Genomic DNA, 10,519 nt, shown 5'->3' with positions numbered 1-10,519 from the left:
TTATGCCGAAGAATGCTTTGCCATAAAGCATGTCCATGGTATCAACAAAGATAGATCATACAAAAGGTGGTTTGATAAAAAAATGTCAAGATGCTTGAAAGTCCTTAATAAAGTTAGATGCAACTATCAAAGTCATTTGCAGACATACAAAACACCATATTAGTAAATTTGAGAGTTTCTCAATTCCCACTCTAAAATGAGATTAAGATTTGACCACATGGCCAAATCTTAGCCAAACTTTGAAAACGATAGTTCAAAACAAATTTTCAAATACTACCTTGTGGAAGGAGTTGATCTTAAAAAATAGTTTGAGATTTGTTCGTACGGCCAAATCTTTAAACATTGATGATTCTCAAATTGGCTCTAAAGTCTTAAACTTTGTACTATGGTGTTACAAGGCATTGATTCAAAAGAAGAGAAGAACATAAGAAGTCAAACATCATTTTTTTCAAGTCCAAGAAAAGGCACGCGCATGTGGAAGGTTTTGGAGAAACTTGAAGGGCAAGCGGGTTGAGAGGTTTGGTAACTTGAGTTTTATAAATATGTACACACATTGTAGGCAACTATATAAGCAACCAACTGATGAAAAGATGCCATTTTAAGATTCACTCCCATGTATGCCCTCTTTTTTCAAGGTATCCAGCCGGAAACGATGGATATAGAGAAGGTGAAGGAACGGGAGCGATGTTCCAAGAACATTGTTATTCGTGGAATTTCAGAAGAGAAGTTAGGGATACCTTCTTCTCTTGCCATTTTTATTAAAGATTTCTTAAAAACACACTTTGGCATGTCAAGAGTTATGTCTTACGGAGCACATAGAGTGGATAAGCAAGGGGCTCCTTACTTGCGAGAATGACCAATTGTATACGACGAGTCCAAATGAAAGGTTATTCTTGATAATAGCTGGATTTATCTAAGGGATACAAAATGTTTTGTATTTGAAGATCTCACCATTAAGAAAAAAAAAATGTGTCGCAAGGCATATGAGGAGAGGAATAAGAAAAACAAGGAGATCTCTCATGAAGCAAATGTGCCCAAGGAAGACGTAAGTCCCTCGAGTAAATAGGAATGCGCGAACCAGTGAGGCCGAGTTACAATTGAAAGTATGCTTTTGGAATTGCAATGGATACCCATGGAATGCGGGGTATGCATAGATAAACTAACAAGCAAAGACAATGTTGTACTTCTTGTTGAAACCTGGGAGCATGACACACAAAGGATTAACGAGCTAGAAGATTGCAATGTACATTCATTGATGTGATAAAAAAATCTCAAGCAACGAAGGGAGCAAGGAGAGGTAGCAAGCATGATTAAGAAAGGATTGAAAGATTTTGTATCAATTTTGAAAGATGACAAGCACAACTATTATGTATGACGAAAAAGTATGACACCAAAAAGAGCACCCATTTTTGTAACCGGTTACTACGTTCCTAATCAAGATATTTTTTGTTGATGCTTGCATGAATAGAGATCACCCTTTTTTTATTCAGATGGAGGCATTTCTTATTTCAAAGGCAAAGGTGATGTTATTGTTTTTGGAAATATGAATGCTTGCACAAAAACATTACAACATGATACTCAACAATTTGATATGCCATACATTACAAGGGAGTTGGAGGAAGTTCAGTTGTATAATCGTACTTCAATGGATAAGAAAGAGTTGGATCACTATGAAAAGTTACTTTTACACATGTGTAATAGTACGAGTATGCTCATTGCTAATGGTGTTTCTTTGTGGAGTGAAACCAATGGATTTATATGTACAAAACACAATGGAGATAGTGTGATTGAATTTATGCTACTCTCCGAAGCCATCATATATTGCATAAAAAATTTTATGCTTTGCCAATGGACCCCGGAATCAAACTATCGAACTTTATGTATTGACCTTACATGTTGAGAAACAACTAAGCATGATAACCTCAACCAAAGAGAAGACAAGTTATCTCTTTGTATGGATTCAAACGGGTACCAATGTATATTGAAATGGTTGAGCAAAAGTTACGGATGAAAAAGCTTCAACATGATGCACCATCAAAAACTAAATGGAAAGCTTTCAAGAAAGTTATTTACTATTGTGCCAAATAATTCTTTGCCATAGAGCATGTCCATGGTATCAACATAGCTAGATCACGTAAAAGGTGATTTGATAAAGAATGTGAAGATGCTCGAAAGTCCTTGATAGAGGTAGATGCAATTGTGGATAAACACAACTATCAAAGTCATTTGTATACATACAAGGAATTGATTTAAAAGAAGAGAAGAAGATGGGAAGTCAAACATTAATTTTTTCAAGTCCAAGGAAAGGTACGCACATATGCAAGATTTTTGGAGAATTTTGAAGGGCAAGCGGGCCGAGAGTTTTGGTAACTTGAGACTTATGTTTACGTAAACACATTGTATACAACTATATGAGCAACCAAATAATAAAAAGATGCTATTTTCTGGTTCACTCCCATGTATGGCCTCTTTCTTTGGTTTTGAGGCTATGTGTGCGACAAGCTCGAAAAGTTGACCACTTGCAAATCGAAAGATCTTCAAGGTATCAAGCCGAAAATGATTAAATTGACAAGAGATTTTACACATGATTGGATGTGTGATATGTTCAACATTGTAGTTCAATATGGTATGCCTTGTGATTGAAGCAGTAATTGGGTCAAACCTTTGTATAAAGAAGGGGATGTAAAAAATATAAACAACTATCGGTCTATAATGATTGGGTCTCTTATGGTAAAGTTGTTTGGGTGCATAATGAAATAAAATTGAGTGATCAGATTGAAGAAAATGGCAAGAGTGCAAAAGGACAAACTGGTTTTTGTTGATGCCATAACACTCTTGATTATATTGTTACTCTTCGTATTCTCATGGAGGAAACTAATTGTATTGTTTCTTTGTGGATTTCAAGAAAGCCTTTGATGTGATTCCACATAAGAATTTGTGGAGAAGGATGGAAGAACTCCAAGTACAAAGTGAGTTTATGCTTGCGGTTTCTCGAATCCATGAGAAGGTGATGTGTGAATTGCACATGGGAAGAGGAATTTCAAAAATATTTGCAAGGGCTATTGAAATTAAACAAGGATTTTTGTTGTCACCAACTCTCTTTGATTGCATCGATCAATTGGAACAAATGGTACTTGACTTTATGCAAAAAGAAGGCATGGAAGAGGTCATTATTTGCAATGCGTCATGCTTTTGTTGCATACAGATGATGTAGTGCTTCTAGTACACACTTTAGAGGACGTACAAAAGCTTATGGTATTCCTGACATCTTTTGCTTGTATAGTGGGCTGATTGCGAATGAATCCAAAACAAAGGATATGCTTGTGAAAACCAACCATAAAGAGAAGCCACGCATTGTGTATAATAATGAGACACTTGAAGTTGTTGAGAGCTTTAAGTATCTTGGCCTTGAGGTTCGGGCCAATCACAAGTGGCATGAATGTCTATGCATCGTTCGAAAGTCGAAAAGAGAGCGCATGCGGGAAACATCAAATATTGGATTCTCAAGGAGTACCTTTTTGACACATTGGTGACACTGATTCTTCTTTATGAAGTTGAAGTGTGGAACGGGAGCATCTAAAAGTCTACTTGGAAAGAGTTTGAGAATGTCCAAAAGCGTTTTCTTACAAATTTTCTACTAGTTGTTACAAACACCATATATGCTCCTAGGTTATGGGCATGGAAAGGGTTATGGAGTACATGATAACGATGCGTCAAAACCCCTCACATTGCCTTCCTACAATTGCGAGGAGAGCAAGCAAAAAAGTTCAAAAGACTCATAAAAGTAAGATTGTGAGTAGGGGATGGATGCAAGACATAAAGAAGTGGTTTGGGAGATGGGATGCATTACACTTGCTACATGATGCCTCAATAGACTCCCAAGTGAATGAATTTGTTCTACAACGCCAATGTATTACGACTTGGGAGGAATCCGGTGGGTCACACTTCACCACCTATATTGCCCCCCAAATTTGTTGAAAGAGGAAACCGTACCGATCCTTATATGCTTGAGCCTATCTCCTTATCAACAATACACACTATCGTAGCCATTCGGATTAGCTCCCACTCCCTTCAATGTGAGACAAGGCATTGGGGCAATAGAGAAGAGTCAAATCGATTGTGCACATTATGCTCATTGCAAGTTCGAGAGTCTGAGTACCACACACTACTAGATTGGTGAGCTTTTGGTCACATCCGAACTTGCTTCCCTCACATTTTTAGCCATGACTTAGCCCTACACACTTTCCTCTCCCAGCCACAATGTGGGCTCTCCATTGTGACTCTCATCATACCACAATTTGGGAGCATTGAGAATCACTCATCAGTTGCACACATACTACATTATATATATATATATGAGCTCCTCTTCCTCCTTCCTGTCTCCATGAGCTCGCATGATGTGCATGTAGATGTCTCTCTACATGTAGAATTTGATTATACTTTATGTGTGAAGACATGTATGAAAGTAACATCCACTAGTTTCCTAGTGGAGTCTTAAGAAAGTCTCTTTATTTTAAAAACTTCCGTGCTAACAATGTTTTTCACTTTCAACAATTTGTGGAGGTTTGTCACCTACACCTCATCTTTCAAAGAAAAACCTTGAAAATTTCGATTAAAAGAGAAAAACAAAGTTTCCTTGTGACTAGAAACAACTCATGAAGCTTACTCATTGCACTTATAGTAGATTTGGTTAAAGTCTCGGGAGGTTCACCTCTTAGACATGTAAGTTACCACGCGAGTTATGAACACCACAATGCTCAGAGAGGGAGGTGCTTATCCCTTCCAAATATTAGCCATGTTACATGGTCGGGCAATGGCCGCATACCATCGGACAAGAGCCACACGTAGGTATCACCATGACCAACTAATTGATGCACCACATGTTGGGAAGGACGGAGAGAACTCGTAGCAACTAGCTAGGAACCTCCTTCTTGAGTGATCCACCCCAAGAGGAGGATGCACTCGAGTGTCCAAGGGCAAGAGCCCTAGCAACATGAACACCAGGTGAACACAAGGTGTCCCTCTAAAGTGGTGACCCCGTTGGTTCTTTGGTGGGATTACAAGCTTGTCTGGAAGAGTACCAATAGAATTTTACAAATGCATGAAGAGGAGATGTTTAATCCTTTGGCTAGGTTCTATGAACGATCAAAGTTTCACAAAGGCCCACCTTCAGCTTCACAAGGTCCACCTCTAGCTGCCGCACCGAAACCCATTAACAATGTAAATATGATGCAACTTTGATAATATAATGGCTATCAATAAATGTACCATAAAGTAGATACTTTGTTGGACTAGAAAAAATTGCGAGTATAAGTAATTTTATGATTCCTAGAACACCAAGGCTTTACCAAGAACTCAAACACAATTACCCAATGTGGTGTTGTTGATGAGATAGAGTCATGCCAACTATTGCTCTCTATAATTTGTATGGAGATAAACTTTAGAGGTATTAGCCTTAGTGAATTATGTCTTTTTGGAGAACAACTCTACCTCGTTGAGGAAAAAAGGTACATTTCACTTTGGGAAAAAGTAGGAAGATTCGGTCCAATGCGCTCCTTTGTAGGAGTGAGTATGTCCCCCACCATGGTCAAATAAGATGAAGGTATTCGTGTGGAAGGTTCTGTGGGGAGCCATGCCGATGGGGTGAACACTTGGGATGAAGGTGTTCACTAGGGGAATTGATTTGGATAGATGTCCACAACAGCTAGCAAAGACCTCACTCACATATTCAAGGAGTGCCCGGCAATTTGTGGCCTAGAAGAAAGATTTGCAAGTGAGTCTAGAAAACTTGGATTCCTCAAGAATGCCCTCTTCTTGGGAGGGAAGGTGTTTAAGAGTCAAGCGCTTCTTATCGTCACATAAATTGTGAGGTTTTGCTATTTTCAACTGTTGAAGATGATGAAACAGGAAACAGAAGGAAGACAGCAACTCAGAGTAGGAAGAAGATGGAGAAGGAGAAGACGCAGAGCTTGCGTACGAGATCTCTGTAGTCTCTCTCTGTATTAGAATAATAGTGTATATACAAACTCAGAGCTACAAAGCTTATATGAAACCCTAAGAGATAAGGTGTCCTTTCACACCAGATGTCCAGGGGGAAAAACCTAGTGGGAGAAAAGTGTCCGTGGTGAAGCGCGTATACACACTAACACTAGTACATGTCTACAAATCCCCCCTGTAGTGATAGTGTGAATCCGTACAAGGTAGCAGATCATCATGTGTATGAGAGTAAGCCCAAAGCTTTTCGGAAAGCTTCAAACTTTTCTCGTGATAACGCCTTCGTAAATAGATTTGCAATGTTATCCTGTGTAGGACAGTAAGTTAGTGTGATCTCCCCTGCATGTAGCCTTTCCCTGACATAGTGGTAGTGAACCTCTATGTGCTTTGTTCTTGCATGAAATACTGGATTCCTTGCAACTGCCATAGCACTCTGACTGTCAGTGAAAATGGTAGTGGGTGCCTGTTGACACTCACAAAGATCTGCCAATAACCTTCGTATCCATACACAATCAACTGTTGCCGTGAAAGCTGCCCTGTACTCAGATTCACAAGTTGATGTAGCCACTGTGGGTTGCTTCTTGCTTAGCCAAGATATACATGCATTTCCCAAGAAAAAACAATTGCCACTTGTGGAATGTCGTGTGTCAAAATCACCAGCCCAATCTGAATCGCTGTAACCAAGAAGCTGCATAGAATTGTGCTTTTCATACATATCCCCACTTGGAAAGAACATGGCAAGATTAGGGGTACCTGAAAGGTAACGAAGTATGCGCTTCACAGCCTGCCAATGATGCATACCTGAGCTGTGCATAAATCTGCTTGCTTGTGAAACCCCTAATTGAATGTCTGGACGAGTATTGCCTGCCAAATATATCAAGCAACCAACCGCTGTTGCATAAGTATGTACATCAAAAGGTTCTCCAGCATCGTGTATGCTCAACTTTGATCCAGTTTCTATGGGTGTAGAGATTGGTTTACAATTTTGCATACCAAACTTGTCCAAAATTTTATGCAAATATTTTGCCTGCAGCATGTATATGCCATCCTCTGATTGCACAAACTGAATACCCAAGTAATAATGTAGCAAACCAAGATCAAACATCTCAAAAAGCATCTTTAAACGCTTCAATTTCATCTGCACTATTGCCTGTAAGAAGCATATCATCCACACATAAAGTGTTAGCATAATGAGAACTCCATCTCTCTTTTTGACATACAAAGTACTTTCTGTTGGACTATTCTGAAATCCCTGGCCAATCAAATAAGTATGTATCTTCTCATACCATGCTCTTGGAGCCTGTTTGAGACCATACAAAGCTTTACGCAATCTACATACCTTTTGCTCTTGACCTTTTACAATAAAACCACTTGGCTGACTTACATAAACTTCTTCCTGCAAATCACCATTCAAAAAAGCAATTTTGATATCCAACTGATGCACTTTCCAACCATGATGAGCAGCAATTGCAACTAGTGATCTAACTGTGGACGCACGAGAAGTAGGAGCAAAGGTTTCATCATAATCTATGCCTTTGTGTTGCGCATAGCCTTTTGCCACAAGACTTGCTTTGTACCTATCAACAGTACCATCTTGTTTCCTTTTTACCTTAAAACCCCACTTTGTACCAATAGGCTTTTTACCTGTAGGCAAGTCCACTAGATCCCATGTATGATTCTTATGAATAGAATCAATTTCTTGCTGCATAGCATCTTTCCACTGAACACACTCTAAAGCTTGTTCAAATGAATCAGGCTCATCTGCATCACAAAGAGTGCTAAAGCAAGCCAAATCTACTTGCTCTCTGCCAAAAGTAGTACCAGCACGTGCTTTTTGTGGCAACGGTGCATCCAACTTGCTATCCTGCAAAGTTTTCTGAACCCATTTAGGCTAGGTTCTTTCTTCCCTGAGAACTTCTTGCTCTTCACGCACAATTTCCTCTACATCATGAGGTGTCACATGCTGATCAAAAGATTGATCAAGATTATCAACCTATTGTGATTCTTGATTCTCCACAAAAGAAGGAAGCAAACCTTCAAATACATCATGTGTCTGCATATGCGGTACATCAAAAGCAACCATAGGTTGAGCAGTAGTTTCTGCAAAAATTACATCACGACTTTCAAAAATCTTGTTTGTAGTAGGATTGTAAAGTCTATAACCTTTACTTCCACTACTGTACCCCACAAATATACATTTGATTGCCTTATCATCAAGCTTCCCACGTAACTGCTGAGGGATGTGAGCATAAGCAAGACAACCAAAAACACGAAGATAACTGACTGAAGGTTTTCTGTCATACCAAGCTTCATATGGAGTAATGGTCTTCAAGGCACGAGTAGGACACTTGTTCAAAACATGTGCTGCACAAGCAACTGCCTCCATCCATAGCTTATGAGGCAAACTCTTAGCCTTGAGCATACATCTAGCCGTCTCCATTAAAGATCTGTTCTTCCTTTCTGCAACACCATTCTGTTTTGGTGTGTATGGCATAGTGCATTGGTGTTTAATGCCTTTCTTTCCCAAAAAATCCTTAAATGCACCTGACATGTATTCACCTCCTCGATCGGTACGAAGAGTCTGTACTTTACAACCTGTTTCATTTTCAACCATGGCGACATAATGTTGAAAAACTGCAAACACGTCTGACTTTGCTTTGAGTGGATACACCCAACAAAACCTGGAAAAGTCATCAATGAAGGTCACAAATAAAGGCTGTTTCCCAAAGATGGCGTCCTCATAGGACCACATACATCACTGTGTATAAGCTGCAACTTTCGTGTCTCTCTAACTGAACCATCCTGCGAAAATGCAAATCTGTGCATCTTTCCAAGAACGCAACCTTCACATACATGTCTTGGTGGCATCTCCAATAAAGACAAATCATGCACCATATTATGACGTTGTAAAGTCATCAAACTGCCATAACTGACATGCCCAAATCTAGCATGCCACAACTCAGCATCCTGCATGGCCTGAGTCTTTGTTTCTGCAATACCTACCTGAATCTGCTTTTCATAACGATCTAGCACAAATAGTCCATTTTCCAGGGTACCTGTAGTGATAAGAGAATAACCATTCTCTCGATCTCGTACAACACATTTGCCATCCTCAAAAATGACCCGAAGACCATTTTTTGCAAGAGAGGATACAGACAACAAATTTTTCTTGATCCCTGGAACATATAAGACATCTGGCAAGCATAAATCTGAACCATCTGAAATGGTAATCAAAATCTTACCAACGCCTTTGATTGGATAAGAAGCATTATTTGCACATGTCACCTTCTTTCCTGCTGGAGCTGCATCCAATGAACAAAACAAATCCTTCCGTGAAGTAATATGCCTGGATGCACCACTATCAAAGTACCAAATCATTTGTGTCTTGTCAACATTGTAAGCAGAAAAATCTCAACATACTACAAAAGCATAAGAATCCTGCACAAAGTTTGCAGACTCTTCTTTAGCTGTAGAAGAATCACCAGAAGCTGAAACAACCAAACTTGACTCTTTCTTCTTTTCTTTAGCAATTCGCTTTTTACACTCACTAATGTAGTGACCAGGTTTCTTGCAGTAGTGACATTTACCTTTCTTCTTGGAGTTGTCGGAATCACCTTTAGACTTCTCTAAAGATTGTCTTGCACTAGACTTGGAGTAATGAGCACTCTCTTTACCCTTGTTTTTGTTATGTACAACAAGAGCATGATCCATACCATCCACCTGTAAAGACTTGTTCGTACGTGATTGATCCTCCTGCAATAGCAAGGCCACTAACTCTTCAAAATGAAGAGGCTGAGGATTAGCTCGCAAAGACAGAGTCAAAGAAGTCTGAAAAGTCAGATAAGATGGTGGTAGTGAATTGAGTGTTTTGGAAACCAAGTCCTTCTCTAGAATCACTTCATCAATGCTAAGCAATTGCTCTTTAAGATCCCTGATTTTTGTAAGATGATCGACAATATCGTCACCTTCGTCCATCTGTATTTCGTCAAGTTGTTTCTTCAAAAACTCTATTCTGCAGCGTTTCTTCCTCCAAACATAGCTTGCAGAGTGTTCCAAGAATCCTCAGAAGTTCTTCAAGATCTGATATGTGGTGTGATTGTCCTCTTTATGGTTAAGGCAATCACAGCCATGGCTTGTGCATCTTTAGTATCCCATCTCTTTTGCTCAGGAGTGACTTGTGAGGATCCTGCACCAACGGCTGCACCACGACCAAGCGTGGTAGGTGCAATGCTACCTGGACGAACTTCATCTCCAGATACATAATCCCACAATCCTTTACCAACCAAAACATTTTTGGCCATAAAAGACCAAAGAGAATAGTTGGTACCATCCAATTTGTCTTTGGATGTAAACGCACCAAAAATCTCTTTCTCCGTAGATTGAGCCATACTGTGGATGCACACAAGAGAGCAAAAGAACCTCCAAGAGATTCACAAATCTCCTCTCCAATGCAAGCAAAACTCTACACAAAATCTCAGCACAAAGCTAAGACAAGCTGCTTCCCAAAAGAACTGTTTACCTGAAG

General features: G+C 39.5%; 1 pseudogene; it reads right to left on the bottom strand.

The window, feature by feature from the left end:
* Positions 1-9,413: 9,413 nt before the first annotated feature.
* On the bottom strand, positions 9,414-10,295 carry LOC147446597 (uncharacterized; annotated as a pseudogene).
* Between the last annotated feature and the right edge of the window lie 224 nt (positions 10,296-10,519).

This window comes from Adiantum capillus-veneris, chromosome 12, assembly GCF_014529385.1.
Source record: "Adiantum capillus-veneris isolate H3 chromosome 12, ASM1452938v2, whole genome shotgun sequence".
NCBI lineage: Eukaryota > Viridiplantae > Streptophyta > Polypodiopsida > Polypodiales > Pteridaceae > Adiantum > Adiantum capillus-veneris.
The sequence above is the reverse complement of the archived record's forward strand: the minus strand, read 5'-3'. Positions and strand labels throughout refer to the sequence as shown.